The sequence below is a fragment of the Ctenopharyngodon idella genome, chromosome 18, assembly GCF_019924925.1.
Source record: "Ctenopharyngodon idella isolate HZGC_01 chromosome 18, HZGC01, whole genome shotgun sequence".
NCBI classification, from domain to species: Eukaryota; Metazoa; Chordata; class Actinopteri; order Cypriniformes; family Xenocyprididae; genus Ctenopharyngodon; species Ctenopharyngodon idella.
Window position 1 is genome coordinate 31,398,668 of NC_067237.1, and position 16,989 is coordinate 31,415,656.

Sequence of the window (16,989 nt, forward strand, 5' to 3'; positions counted from 1 at the left end):
TGAGTTTAGAGAGAAAAGAGCAGAAAGAAATATGCACAATAGTGCAATTCAAAAGAAAAGGCCTGTTTTGACAACTTAATTACTTCTTAATTTTAAACTGCTTTAAGTCAGTCAAATACGACACAAAGAGAAAAGGCGGAAACTCAACAGATATTGAGCTAATGTTGTCTTTTGTTGTCAAAGTAACAGTGACAGTAAGACAGTAGGCCTTCTCTTAGTAACTGAGCTGTTGTGAAGGGTGTTTGGTCATTGGTGCACTCAGATACAGAAACAGACTAAGCCTGGGCTCAAATAACGAGATCAGAGTTTACGGCAACAATTGGTCTAACTTAGAATTTATTTTCATTCCAAATCTATACTGTACACTCCAGAAGGACCAATAAATAATACAAATAAATAAATAAAAACAATAACTTTATTTTATATATTGCCTTAAAAGTAAGCTTCTCTATGTGCTTACAGAGAAACAAGAAAAGAATATAAACATGCATAATAGGAGAAAATCAAATAAAAGCTATCCTAAAAATGTCTTAAGAAAATATTTAAATAAGAGACTGAGCTTACCTAATATGAGTAGGTAGTGCATGAAGTAGAACAGCAGAAACAGAAAATGTTTTTTAAAAAAGTAGTCTAATACAACTTATGTATTTTAAACCTTCTGAAGACATTTAATATCTTTGTCTAAGAATAGATTGGTAAGATCATTTCACCAGCAAAGAACTGTGAATGTGAATGTTCGAGAAAGTGATTTTGTGCCTTTCTGTAACAGTACTTACTTAATTTATTTATATATTTAAAAAAATCTGAAAACTTGAAATGTAGTGCACAAATCATATGGACAAATTTTATGGTGGCCTTTTTGAAGATTGACAGATGTGTGAAAATTCTTCATAAAGTTGTATTCCCTGAAAAAAAAAAAAAAGCACTCAAGTTTGGAACGACATGAGTGAATAATAACAGACTTTTCATTTTTGGCTGTACAGGGTTATTAATAGTTATTAATGCTTTGATCTCTTTGGTTTATTTGCCTCAAATCCTTCATTTTTATTTCATTTTCTGCTGCCCTCTTTTTTCTTTTTTTTTTACTGATCACGGGTGAAGTCAGGGTTGGTAGACGTTGGCTCCATGTTTGGTGGAGCACAAATTGTGTGTTGGGTTGTGTCCTAGGCGTGATGAAGGGTTTCCCGGGGGGCTTTCTCTTTAGGCCGAGTGGGAAGGTGGCGATTGGTTCCACCGCACTGCAACCCACAGCAACTCACTAGGCCTCCTCTCTCGCAGTTTGTCACCAGCCGTGCGCCAAACAGATGGAGCTCACACAGCGTCATGCGGTGCCATGAGCTACCTGGCACTGAAAAGAGAACAAGAAAAGGAAGGGTGGGGTGAGAGAACTGGCGAAGGCTCTTTCTGTAGTCAGTCAGATTCTACTAGATTCTCAAGATGATCTGACTTTGTGGTTTCCCAACATCTTGACCTCCTGCACAATCAGACGTGAAGTTAACCTTAAATAGATGTCAAGACTGCAAATGTCAAGACTGCAAATGCAACATTAAATTATGTCCCTAGAACATAACAAAACCACATCAAGCTTGGTTTAATCATAAGCACCAGTGCAAAATTTAACAAGGCTACAGAAAAAGCATGGAGTCTTCATGATTCATAAAAATAATCAAAACTGACATCCCAACAGCAACCTGGCTGAAAAACCCTGAATTTGTTGCAGAGTACACAAAAAATTCACCAAATGAGACCCAGTGGAGTATGATATGCAACAAAAATATTGTTAGTTCTGTAAAAAAAAAAAAAAAAAAAAAAAAGCACAAGCAAAACAGAACATAGTAACAATAAATATCCAAAAAGTTTCTATAAAATTCTATATTCACATTAGCCAAAGCCATAATCAAGAGACATCATTAGGGTTTAACACCCTGTAGCGAAAACAGGAACTGCATAAATTTTATACCTTGAATTCAAGTTGCTACTACTAGCACTACTAAAATCTGTTTAGTACTTTTTACATATACTGCCATCCACCATAATAACACAGATGGTAAATAGAAAACCACATGATGAATCAAAGTTCATCACGAGTAGCTTTTCCACAAGCTGAGGTGAATACTAATATATAGAAGGTGCATGTTGTCATACACACAAATACAAACCACCACCATGGTAACATGCATGACACTAAAATAATGCAATAGACATTTATTTAACAGCATAAGATGTATCATAAAGCCCTAATTGAGAGTAACTGATAAGAAAAAAAAAATGAAGAAAAAAAAAAAAAGTCAAATATGAAGTGTCACAGGGAATTTTGTGAATGTCAGTTTAGTTTTTCACTGTAAATTATAAGATGATTTGTTTTACTTCCAAAAATTGTACATTTAACAGCATTTTACTGTAAAATCACACAAAATGTAAGGTTAGATCTATTACAGTTTTTCCCTGCATGTAGTACAGGAACTTACTGTTAACCAATTAACAGGTTTCTACTATTGTATTGTTACGGTCTTTTACAGTTAAAATTACATTACATTACATTTTTTTTTTTTTTTTTTTTTTTTTACAATATATATTGTGGAATATTAAAGGGATAATTCACCCCAAATTGCATTTTTAGGTTATCATTTCCATTGTACACTAAGACATTTCTTAAAATATCTTCCTTTATGTTCCACAGAAGACAAAGTCATAGAGGTTTGGAACGATAGGATGAGTAAATGATGATAGAATTTTCTTTTTGGGGTTAACTAGCCCTTTAAGGCTTCTAATTTCCAAAGTGGATGGTGATTTATTCTGTCAAAATAACTAAATAAAATAAAATAAAATAAAATAATAATAACAATAATAAATAAATAAATAAATAAAAAATAAAAAAATACAAAATCACTATAAAACTATGATTAAAAAATACATATGACTTGTTTTTCCAAGTCTTCTGGAACAAAATAATAGATGTGTTCGACTTGATGCAACGTTGCGCTCACTGATCGGTGTCTGACTTGAAACAATGCATGCTGAATAGAAATTTCATCTGACCCGAGATAACGCCATTACCACATGACTGTGACATATGCCATCAAAGTATCACGAGAACAATTCAAGAGCAGCCGGCTGGCTCAATCGGTTACATTCAGCCACAGCTGAAATCTAACACACCTAATAGCTTTGTGAAAAGGCTGAAATGACATAGTTGACATAACATGATGCTTGACAGTATAAATCACCATCCTTTTTTTTTTTTTCTTTTCTTTTTTTTTTTTTTTTTTTTAAATCGAACCCTTTGACATTATGCAAAACAGCTGCTTTGGTTTCCACAGAAAAAAAGAAAGTCATAAGGGTTTGGAACAACATGATATAGATTAAATAATTTCATTTTTGGGAGAACTGTTCCTTCAAGCTGAGAATACAAAGTAACAATAGCTGACACCAAGAGTGTCAAATAAATCCCAACAATGTTAATACTTTATCAAATGTGACCTTCCCAAAGAGACAAGAAGGTACAACCAAAACCTGCTACAAAAGAGTACGGACTGTTGTAGTCTGCACAAAGAAACAAAACTTACTTTTTGACCCCATGGCCTTTACTGTACAACAATTAAGAGCGCATTCTTACCCCATTTATCAAACCACCACTGACTATATCAGCAGAAATGGAAAAGTAATAAACTCCCATACCTACTAGGACAAAACCCAGGATGTACAAACACTGCTGCAAGGTAAGAGAAGTCGAGGCATAAGAACCTGTGGGACACAAACTCTGCTGAAAGTGACCTTACTCAGGATATTAGTGTAAACGAACAGAACGAATGCAAGAGCAGAATTCACCATTAAGAGTAAACGCTTATCCCAAGAAAAAAACTCCAAATGCCTCTTAATCCCCATCTGTGAATGATGAAGCATAACACTTCTAGTTTGGGATCTAAAGGATAACTTTACTTAACTTTTCAGTTTCTCCGTGCCTGGAATCAAAATGTTTTCCTCTGAACCGTGGTGGTCTGGAGACAATGTAGTCTGCAGACTAATCGACAGAAAAATGTGTCTTTCAGTCAAACAAAAGGGACTGGTTGCTTGATGTTTTTCAGATTATTTTGTGTGAGCAGTGCTCTGAGATGCAAATGCACTTTCAAAATAAATTTGAATGCCACATGGGGCAAAGACAGAGAAAAAATGAAATTATAATTAGTAATGCTCAACAGTATAACGTCACATGAAGCGAAAGAATCCACATTAATTCATCTCAGGATATTTCCGTTCTCCTTTGTAATGCCTGCAGTTTTCTGATGAAATTCCTCTATGATAATAGGACACAGGTAAACTCTGACCTATTTTAAAGTGTTAAAAGAGCAGAATAGTTTATATTATATGACATATTATGCTCATGATGACTTTCTATGTTTAAAATCTGGTAAATATATGACACTGCCAAATATACTCCACCTGAACTAAACAATCGCTTCTATTTTAGACAATGATTATTCTTTAGTCCTTCAAGATTAACTTAGCCACCTGCATGACAGAGTTAGAACGTGTGTGATAGTGTGATAGAGAAAAAAATGCGACAATCTGTTGCCGCATCCAAAGCATTCACCAAACTGTCAATTAAAAAATGATGCCCAGATGTTTGGCTCCCTTCGTTAAGTTTAATTGAGATTTCTCCATCAGTTATGAGCTAAGCTCTCATGGTCCGTATTAAGCGACGTTTGTACTACACTTATCGCCAACACTTTACCAAGGTGGCAGTGTTCTAGAACACTAAGTTATAGGGATACGCGCAGTTGGGTGCCATCCTGTGTTGTTTGATAATGACATTTCCTCAAATTACTCACCCATAGCTGATTGGAACTCCATTGTTGAGGTCTCATTTTTCTTTCTCACCTCAGGGAGGGTGTTTGAAAGTGTTGGGTAATCTACAATAAGAAAGTCTCACCTTGAATCTCACCTTGAAAAGCAAAACAAACAGACAAAGTTCATTTTAAGGACCCTGTGTGTGTGTGTGTGTGTGTGTGTGTGTGTGTGTGTGTGCGCGCACGCATTTTTGTGATTTATGAGGACACAAATTTGTATGACATGGGAATTACACTGGTATTACAAAATAAACATGAAATATGAGGACATTTTAGCTTTAAAAACATATTAAACAATGTTTTATTAAAAATGTAAAAATACAGAATGTTTTCTGTGATGGGTAGGTTTAGGGGTAGGGGTAGTGTAGGGGGATAGAATGTACAGTTTGTACAGTATAAAAACTATTATGCCTATGGAAATATCCTCACTTTGATAGCAAAATAAACCTGTGTGTTTGTGTGTGCGCGTGTGTGTGCGTGCATGTATAAATTTGTTAATATGTAATTTAATCCTGTGATGTCAATACTGAATTTTCTTATAATCGAATATGCTGATTTTGTGCTCATTTAATATCAATTATTATAGCATTAGTATTAGCATTAGTGTATTAGTATTAATAATGGTTATTATTATCAGTGATGAAAATTATTTATTTATTTTAATTTGTGGAAGGTTCAAAAGAACAGCATTTATTTGAAATATAATTTTTTGTAGCATTATAAAGGTCAGTCACTTTTGATCATTTTAATGCATCCTTGCTAAATAAAAGTATTATTATTATTATTAATCTTACTGACCCCAAACTTTTGAATGGTATTGTATCATGGCTCCCACAACAATAATAAAACATTTTTGCTGCTTTCAACATTGATAATAACGAGAAATGTTTCCTGAGCAGCAAATCGGCATATTAGAATGATTTCTGAAGGATCATATATGGTCTTTCTTGTTATTGTTTATTATTATATACTGGTAAAAACTATTTTAGTCATACCGCCTACCTGAACTTATAACTTCAGTCAGGTAGATAATGGTTGTTCCTTGCAATCTTTTTGTGCGTGTTTAGAAATAATAGAAGAAAACAGTCCAAATCTCCTCTAAATCTCAAATCTATCTCTGCTGTTATGCTGGAAATTACAGAATGTAGTTCAAGACCTTTTGCTGAAAAACACAAACACATTACACATTTATAGCTCACACAGATTACGTGACCGAACCCTGGGGAGATAACACTCATCTGTGAGTGAGACTGCGCACGCTGACATTGGACAGGGGCTTTATCAAGCCCAGGGGCATTGTGGGATACCGAAGGACCGAATAGATCATCGCTCAGGGGACCAGGGCTCCGGGTCTGCCTTTAATACCTGCCTGCATTGAGCAAACTCATGCACCATTTCACTTTTCCCTGCGGACCGATGAGTGATTGCTCTCTTCTCATACCACACATACTGGTTTATGCACAGAAAGAGATGCACAACCCTCGTGGGCTAGACAAACGCGCAATGCCGGGAGAACAGACTGGCGCCGGAGAACAGTCAGACTCATGGGAGGCTGGCGTTCTTTCAAGATATGAACAAGGAGTTAGAAACCAATGCCTAAAACTGCTCTGATTCTCTATCTACCCCAAGGTGGTGCTATGCTCTTAGCAATCTTATGGTTTTCTTTTGTTGCTGCCATTTGTGTTCTTGCCCACGTTTGATAATGACACGCAGTGCGTGTGAGGCTGAATTTTGGGTAGGAAAAAATGAGTCACACGCCGGTGAGATCAGTTTTCAATATCATGCCTGCTGACGCCGCATACAGTATGTCACCATCAGTGACGGCTGGTGCCTTTCAGGAGTAGGGAAGCACAATGGTCAATTATCAATGGCTAAATGTGAACTCGGATCTATATTTTTAATTTGGTGTCTGCATCTGCTAGCTTCCCAAAATACAACTAAAAAGTGCAACTCAATAAAGAAGATCAATGATTAGGCTCAGAACTGCATTTTTGCAATCTTTACAGTAGATCAAAGACAAAATTATGAATGCTAAAATAAATATTATGACTGCTAATTGCATCTCAGAGCACTTTATGTATGACTGAATAACAGCTGTCCCTTAATTTCAAAACTGTCATGCACATCACCATATCAATTAGTGGTTGTTTGCTGCAAAGTCCTGACCAATCATTATTCAGAGCTTCCAGATGGGACAAAAATACAACAAATGAAAGATCTACTGGGCAATAAACATTCACTTGCATTGTTTTCCAATGAAAATAATGCTCATAAACAGGTACCTGCCATGCCTCCCAGGCTTTCGATGAGGCTGCATCCACTATCTTGGAAATATGCCTGTGAAAAAAATATTGCATTATGGTATTTTGGAAAGCAAAACAAGTTTTGGATTTTTGAAGTTGTTAATAAAGATTATTGCACAACACACAGCATCTATGTTGTTTAGAGTTGCTTATCTACACGTGTACTGGTTCTATTTTAAAATTGCTTCAAACGTGACTCACCTAATCAGAAATCAGCCTTTGTCCTGCTGAATGTTCAATGCCAGGGCAAATAAATCATAGTTGCGAATGTGAGGTTGCAACCTGTACTGAATGTGATGCAATAACAAGACCGCGCACAGAGAAATAATGGCAAGAAACATCTTGCAAGCAAAAACAACTGAGCGAGACCAGTGGACCCCGATTCACAAACAGTTTTTCTTAGGGCCAGCTATGTTTAGTGAATCACAGACAGAGGAGCTGTGTCTCATTTTGAAGGCAGTGCCCTCCGGAGGTTGCATTTTTTTGGCCGCATATGTTATCGAGAATGTCTCGATTCAGAAAAGTATAACCATTATACAATTTTCTGTTATTTCTTGTGAGGCATAAATTACTGTAATTTCTTTCTTTCTTTGCAATATTACGGTTACTTTTCTTCAATGAGACAGCCATTGTAGTCTGATTTATGAACAAATGACTCTTAGAGCCGGTTCTTTTTAGTGAATCAAAAACATGCAGCAAGACAGTGTAGCCTGAGTCACGAAACATACTTCAGATTTTTTTAATGAACTGATCAAAAGTTGCCAGTTTGATTCAGTTTGCTGAAGCCTTCAGTGAATTGAATTGCTCAGAGAGGTTACCGAATCAACATCTGTCTCATTTTCTGAGCTGCAAGTTTTCATTATAAATGAATAAATATTGTCATAAAGGAAACTCTGCAAAACAGATTTCTGTAGGAAACACTGACTCAGCTGTTAAATCTAAGCTGTTAAATTTCCTAGTTCCAGGAAAATGTCTGCAAATTTTAATTATTTTCTTAACTTTCCCAAGGTCATGAACAGCAAGGTCTTTTTTTAACATGACTTTTTAAAAATGTTCTAGTATTCTTGATAAGTTTACAATATAATAGTTTACAATATAAAAAAAATGTCAGTTAAAATAATTTTGAATGAATGAAAGGCTTTATTTCGAACATGTAAAAATGATACAATAAATGCTAATAGACAAAAACAAAGCAAAAAAAAAAAAAAAAAAAACTTATACATGTCCGAAAACGCTCTTTTCTCCAACCAACCAACCAACCAACCAGTCAATCAATCAATCAATCAATCAATCAATCAATCAATCAATCAATCAACCATCCAACTAACCAACCAACCAACCAGGCAATCAAACAACCATCCAACTAACCAACCAACCAACCAGGCAATCAAACAATCAATCAATCAATCAATCAATCAATCAATCAACAAGGCAATCAATCAATCAATCAATCCACATGGAGACATTTTCTTTGACAAAGAAGAGGACATATTCAAACATGTGGCAATACTTAATCTTACAGTGTATATATATATATATATATATATATATATAATCAGTGGCGAGCGGTGACTTTTTAACCGGGTATGCTGGGTGATGTGTCATGTAAAAAATGTAGCCAATGCAGTTACGTTGAACGGGTTTATAGCTAATAAGCGATATATATATATATATATATAAGTAATTAATTGTACATAAATAAACATGTAATTGCCACTTTCTCAAAGAAACTTTAGGTTGATGAAATGCCACTGATCCCAAATGCACATGCCTACACAAATGCACATCCATGAGCATGCAGCCAATGAAAATGAATGTCAAATGATTATGATAGATGCTCATGGGACTGTAATGTGCTGAAAGAATGATGACTAGAATGAAATTTACATATGAAAAAGAGTTCAAACTGAGGCCTTCTTTGTACATTACAGTTTGACTGAGTGTATGATTAGATTTTTTGGTTATGAGGAATAGACAATTTAAGCTGTTAGGTCGACGGATATGCTGACAAATAACTCTTGGTTAAACAGGGTTAAAAGAGTGTCTGTTTGAAGACTTGAATCTTGTGGATGTGGCACATCTATTTTTTTGTCAATGTAAAGATATCACCATATGACATTTGTAAATGTCATCAACACTTTTGCACTCTTCATCAAATATGAGTGATAATTTGGTATAGACGTGTTTGTGAGCATAAGCGTGTGAGGAGCAGCAGGCAGTCGGTTAGAGACTCAGAAAATGTCATGAAGGGTTGATAGTGGCTGTGTTGAGTATAAAGGAGCTGTGAAGCGAAAAGACACATTACTGTGACATTAAAGAGGTCTGGGATGTGCTCATAAATCAAAACGAGACGTGCCGAGGCACCACAGATGATGTGCTTTGTGTGAGAGGGCTAAATTCTTGCACAGCGAAGAAGAGGAAAAAAAAAAAAAAAAAGATTTTGCAATTGCTGGTTAAGGCCCCATTGGAGTGAACCTGAACTGAGGTGACTTTGCACCTTGCAGCTGTCATATCAATCATGCAATCAAGAAACATGTTAAGTGATAATTGAAATCCACAAGTGCAATAGGCCGTGCATGACAGGATCATTCATTTAAACATGAAATAGGTCAGTTGCTTCCATTGATTTGAGCACGTTATATGTTCACTGACATTAAACTGACCCTCCCATTAGAAAGAATGAGATTTCAAAGGTCTGTCATGTGGACTGAGGGTTTTTATTTTAACTCGAACGCCTAAAGTTCAAGTGGTTTAAAGTATGCAGACCATTGTCCAGAAGCATATTAACAGCACTTCTAGAAAAATTTTCCCTATACTTAATTTAGCGTAAAATAATAAAAGTTGTCAGTTTAACACATTAACTTAGTATCATTTAATTCTAAAATAAATAAATGAATAAATAAAAAAAAAAATAATGCAATAAATTAACATAATTAATAATGTTCTTTGTGATAAATTAATCAGCATATCATGTAATAGATTTTATTAAAATCATTTAAAAAAAGTGATATTTTATACATTGGTATACTATTATAGTTTCTGTTCAAATTTCAGATTTTATTTTTATATTTACTGTTTTCACTTTAATTTTAGGTAAAGTTTTAGTAATTTTGTTGTGTGTTTTTGTCATTTTTATTTGTTTATTTAATGTCTACTATATAGTCTAGTATTAATAGTTATTTTAATACTTCAAGTAAACCTGAATGAAAATGAGAAATGTTGCTTTGGCAGCTAACTAAAATAAGTGTATTAATACATTTAAATATATATGAAAAGTTATATCACTGAATTAATGTTCATGAAATGAGCTGCTACGGTGGCCCAGTAGTGCACAACACAATGGAATTAAAAAAGCAAACATAAGTTCACAACACAACGGAAACAAGCTACAACACAATGAAATCAAGCCAGAACACAACAAAATCAAGCCACAACACAACAAAATTAAGCCACGACACAACGGAAACAAGCCACAACACAACGGAAACAAGCCATAACACAACAAAATAAAGCCACAACACAACGGAAACAAGCCACAACACAACGAAATCAAGCCACGACACAACGGAAACAAGCCACAACACAACGGAAACAAGCCACAACACAACGAAATCAAGCCACAACACAACGAAATCAAGCCACAACACAACGAAATAAAGCCACAACACAACGGAAACAAGCCATAACACAATGAAATTAAGCCACAACACAACAAAATCAAGCCACAACACAATGAAATTAAGCCACAACACAACAAAATCAAGCCACAACACAATGAAATAAAGCCACAACACAAGGGAAACAAGCCACAACACAAGGGAAACAAGCCACAACACAATGAAATAAGCCACAACACAACAAAATCGTGGTTACATACTGTTATAGCTAATCGTGGTATTGATATCACTGCCGACTCTATAGAACATTGGCAAGGAAAACTAACCTTACCGAGCTCTGAGAGACCCCTAGTGGTCGGGAGCATTTCCGTTGTGGCTCGATTTCATTGTGTTGTGGCTTGATTCCATTGTGTTGTGAACTTATGTTTGCTTTTTAAATTTTGTTGTGTTGTGCACTACTGGGCCACTGTAGCTACGTTAGTTTATTCAGTTCAAATTTTGCAGTTAATCTACAATAATCCTGAATATTTTTTGATTTTCCTAAGTGCATTTTTTTTCAGCAAGATGGTCAAGAGAAAGTAATGAGTTTTTAGAGGGTACAGATAGTTGTGACTCCAGGTTATTTGAAGAAAATTTGATTTTGGAGGGGAATTTGAGGAGTATTATGCAAGATAAATCTACAGCAGGCACAATGGCACTGGCGTTAACAAGTGGAGTTTTGTAGGCATCTCTAAAGGTCAAAGAATCTGCTACTCTAAAGGCTTGTAGAGGATATAGACACAAAATATTGTTCAAAATGCACTTGGAAATGCAAAAACAACCACAGAACAACATTAGAAGCTTTTTAGTCAACCCTCTGTTAGAGAACAGCATTGTTTACAGGCTGATTACGGACTAATTGGCAAATTTGCAGGGTTTTTTTTTTTTTTTTTTTTGTGCAAATTTTTAAGCTGATTAGAATAAGCTAAGAGGTTTGTTTCTAATCCCAATAGGTCAGAAGTATTTTGGGGAATTGCTGGTCTAATGAAAATTAATTTAGAATTCATAATAAAAGTTATTATTTACATAAAAAGTTAAAATGCAGAAAATATTTCCATGCTTTTTTTTGTTTGCTTGTTTGTTTTAGCATTTGTGGACCAAACTATTATTTTGATTGACAGACTGACTGAAAACGACAAGTCGACTCTTTATGCCAGCTCATTTTTGCAGACAATTGTCCTCTGCTGGAGCCAGAAATAAGATCGCAACCTTTCAGACAGAAATCAGCTACATTGTAGAGCTCTTTAAGGATGGAAGACATAGTAGATATATAAGAGTAGGGCTATTCGACTGGCAATAATATAATTTAACACCATGAAGTCTTGCAACCGTCTCTGTTCAAACACGCTCAAATCATTAGCTTTTCTTTTCTTCTTGTATTTTTGTTCAAGCTGCATTGTCTTGGATTTGTGTGGTAAGAGTTTAACAAAGCTGTGCTCAATTGTAGGGCTTAAGACCAGTGACCTTTAGCAACACCTGTTTTCAGTGAATGGAGACCTACTGCAATTGAAATAACTCCCATTCAGTCTTCTGATTTCCATGCACTATCGTTTCAATGACACTTTTACACACTTAAGTGTCATATTTCATTCACAATCTGACATAAATTCAAACAGGCAGCTTGAACAATAATACAAGCTTCAAATGCAACCAATGTAGCATAAAGACAGCGATCAAAGACATAATGCATCATGCGCACTGGGTTAGGTTTAAATGCCTTGTCAGCCGTAAACCCCATGCAGCTCTGCCATGATCATTATTATTTCATAATAATAATGCTAGGAATTGCTGGGTACCAGTAAGGCCGCAGTTGATCGGCCATTATTAAAACCCAGCAACAATCAATGAAGTCCTGTCACATTAGTGAAAGTGCATCAGTATTCCTGGCACAAACTCTCGGCATTCTCCACGCTGGAATTCAAATACTTACCTGGACACAGACTGTAGGATCAGTAGCTAATTATTATTTTTAAATAACCAGTGTGGAAAGGGACGGTAAACATTGTGTGTCTGAGTTATAATAATAAGGGCCTGAAGCAAAATTCCAATCACATTTGCAGAGGACACTGTGGCGCGTGAAGATTCTTGCCATGGGGAACATATGTAATTACGCATAACTCTCTCTGTCACGCAGAAACACATATTCATATGCTAAATGAGATTAGTATACCAGCAGCGCATAACGCACATCATATACATCACATTACCTATAAAAGGTCCATTATATCACTTTAACATGGAACACAGCAGCAGAGATATTGGTATGTGATGGAGGTGGAGGCATTATAAACAATCAATGCTTTAAATCAACTGCAGTTCTCAGAAAAAGACTGTAATTTACTCCCAGAAAAATGTGCTTGTGCTGAAATTACCATTGCATGTGGAATTATATACACCCTATGAAAGTAAACACTGATAATGCTGCTCTATTAAAGATTAAAGTTGCTGTGGGTTTAAAAATGTTCAAAGGGAGAGATATGGTAAGAAATGAAGAAACGGTAAATAGTTTGTGAGGCCCCTGCAAATATTATTCTGTATTACTCTAATTTCTTCTGTTAAATAATAATTACCATTTAATCAGAATTCTGCAAATCATGGTTTAATGAACTTTTTTTTTTTAACCATGGACCCCATAATGTAGGGAAAAATAATGTATAAAAAAATAATGGTAACACTTTACAATAAGGTTCACATATATATATATATATATATATATATATATATATATATACACATACATACAGTCAAACCAAAAATGATGATATTTTTGATATATTTTTATTAGTGGGTGCAGGACACTATAGTTCATTTAAAGGGTTAGTTCACCCAAAAATGGAAATTCTATCATTAATTACTCACCCTCGTGCTGTTTTACACCCGTAAGACCTTCGTTGATCTTCGGAGCACAAATTAAGATATTTTTGTTTAAATCCGATGGCTCCGTGAGGCCTACATAGGGAGCAATGACATTTCCTCTCTCAAGATCCATAAAGGTCCTAAAAACATATTTAAATCAGTTCATGTGAGTACAGTGGTTCAATATTAATATTATAAAGTGACGAGAATATTTTTGGTGCGCCAAAAAAAAAACAAAATAACGAATTATTTAGTGATGGCCGATTTCAAAACACTGCTTCAGTAAGCTTCGGAGCATAAATGAATCAGTGTGTCGAATCAGCTGTTCGGAGCGCCAAAGTCACGTGATTTCAGCAGTTTGGCGGTTTGACACGCGATCCGAATCATGATTCGACGCGCTGATTCATAACGCTCCGAATCTTCCTATACAGTATATAAATATATATATATATATATATATAACAACTTTAAGTAACTGTTTTCAACACAGATGATAATCAGAAATGTTTCTTGTGCAGCAAATCAGCATATTAGAATTTCTGAAGGATCATGTGACACTGAAGACTGAAGTAATCATGCTGAAAAACATTTTAAAGTATTCATAGAAAACAGCTATTATAATTTGTAATAATATTTCGCAATATTACTGTTTTTACTGTAGCTATTTTCTTAATTAAATGAATGCAGCCTTGGTGAGCATAAGAGACTTCTTTCAAAAACATTAAAAAAGGTTGTCAATTAGCACTGCATTATTCATATACTTTATTGTCAAAAATACCTTGAGATAGGTTGAAAAACACACATAAACCATATCTTGTCGCAATCATGTTATTATTGTCTACACGTTTCATCAGTCAATACGTTTCTGCATTTTATTCAGCTGCTGCTGCTGCTGCTAGTGAATAGCTGAATTACTTCTAGGAAACCGTTTTTGGACATTCTGCGAGAGAGCGCCCTCCGGCTTCCAGTATGAATGAAACATATATTGCACGAGAGTGAGCGCTCCATAATGTTTAGATCACCTCATTTTGGTTAAAATGACAGGTCATGCATAGACTATCTTGTCTCTTTGAATTTAAATCAAGATTTATTCACATTGGCCCATGTGAACACACTTGCCTGAAAAAAGTGCGGGGGACAAATTCACGTTTTATTAAAAGTGCGGGGGACACGTTCCCCCGTATTCTACACCCATGCAAGTGGCAACCGATTTTAGCCACAGCTTCAGGTCTATTTATAATATAGGGGGCGGGACATTTTAGATTGATCGTTTTAGAAGCTGAAGTGCAGAGTGATGTCATCAAAATCATTGATGCATATTGGCATAAGTGAGAGACTGTAAGTTTTGAATTTTATATCTTCTAAATGTGAATTTCGTCATTGTTTTGGAGCACACTAGCACACTAGCTTATTATTATTTTTTATTTATTTTAATGGAACTATTTTCATTGGCTAAATAAAGCAACATCTTTACATCTTAAAACATCTTTAGTTTACACCTATCATTAAAAGCCTATTATGAAAATAAACACCAGTATAGGTATCGATACTTTTGCTTGCTAGCATAACTGTGAAAGGCAGAAATTGTGTTAAGATTAATTATGAAGCACTGGTCTCCTCTAGTCCACTTGGTCATTCTGTAGCACAGACAACAAGTTCAATAAACAGCAGAAAAGGAGCAAAACACTGCCAACAAAAACAAACTCTGTTGAGGAGTTTCTGCAGATTCACCATAGACTGGAATGTAAAATGAATGTCGGCACGATAGAGGATCGAAGGGAACTAGCAGTGTGGCTGGGGTGCGAGCCAGAAATGGAAACCCCGTAGTGGATCTGGAGCAGCAGAGCCATTACAGAATGTATTTAGCACGGATTGAAATCCACTCCGCTCTTATACTGGACTCAGCCTGCTGGAGTGGCACCTCAGCCAGTGAAGGCAAAGGGGGCAGTGGCTCGGGTCCCATAGCCACTCCCCATGTGCATTTCCCTGCTAAAGATTGGAGTAATGTCTGCTGAAAATTCAACTTTGCCATCACAGGAATAAATCACATTTTAAAATATATTAAAATAGAAAAGAGTTATTTAAAATGGTAATAATATTTCACAATATTAATGTTTTAACTGTATTTCTGATCAAATAAATGCAGCTTACATGTGAGAGTTCTTTCAAAAACATAAAATAAAATCTTAAGAGATCCCACATTTTTGAATGGTAGTGTGTATATATAACAAGAGGAGCAAAGATTTCACACCGTTTTCCAGAGCACTTCTGCAATAACACAGCAAACATGTGCTCCATTGGAATCTGTATGTACACCATTTCTTTTTGTTGTGTTGTGGTTAATGTCATACATGGAACCGTCTCTACGGAGTTTGACCTCAACTTTTATCTCCACACAGACAAAGGTCCTGGACTAGCCTTCCCGAGCCTCTTCAGATCCCCTATTAACAATTCCCTTGTGTGGTAAAGAGCGGCCGACAGCATTCATATTTAATCGCTACAGATCAATTATTAAACTCTGGGATCTTATCCCCTTCTCTGGTGTGAAACATCTAATAGGATGGGACATATCCCCTGACTCCTTCTCTCTCCTCCTCCTTTCTTTAACCTCCTCCGCCCAAACTTTTCCATGGAGGAAACTGGATATGGAGCGGCAAAAGATTACTACCACAGGGCTTTCCTTTATGTTTCAGGGCCTGGAGCGAGGAAACCTGACCTGTGAGTCTAAACAAGCCCATTTGCTCTGGATGAAAGTGTGGTTAGCGTGCAATGAAATCTCTTCCTGTACTCGCAGTGATAGAGAATAACAGCGAATAAGGAGACGATCCTGAATGCATGTTACCAAATGAGAAAAATGGGAAGACAAAAAGAGACAGCTCCACGTAAAATGAAAAATCTCACCCTTGAGTTGCTTGAAACACAAATGGAGTTCGTCCAATGGGGCGGCATTATTTGCATTTGTGCAGTGGCACCAGGGTTATTATAGTTAACTAAAAGTAAAACCATAAAAGAAAAGAAAAAAGTATGTTACTTGGAAAAGAGTTAACTGAAATAAATAAATGAATATACACACTCACTGGCCACTTTTTTAGATACACCTTGCTAGGACCAGATGGAACCCCCTTTTGTCTTCAGAACTATCTTAATTATTCATGGTATAGATTCAACATGGTGCTGGAAACATTCCTCAGAGATTTTGGTCCATATTGACATGATAGCATCACACAGTTGCTGCAGATGATCCCTTTCCACCACATTCAAAAGGCGCCCTATTGAGTTGAAACCTGGTGACTGTGGAGGCCATTTGAGTATAGTGAAGCCATTGTC

General features: G+C 35.8%; 1 long non-coding RNA gene across 1 annotated transcript; it reads right to left on the reverse strand.

Annotated features, from left to right (window-relative positions):
* Window positions 1-432: 432 nt before the first annotated feature.
* On the reverse strand, window positions 433-13,917 carry LOC127499501 (uncharacterized). Its single transcript, XR_007926138.1, has 3 exons — window positions 13,666-13,917; window positions 7,130-7,184; window positions 433-1,348 (listed from the first exon to the last, which is right to left on the reverse strand). It is a non-coding gene; the product is annotated as an uncharacterized LOC127499501 (long non-coding RNA).
* Between the last annotated feature and the right edge of the window lie 3,072 nt (window positions 13,918-16,989).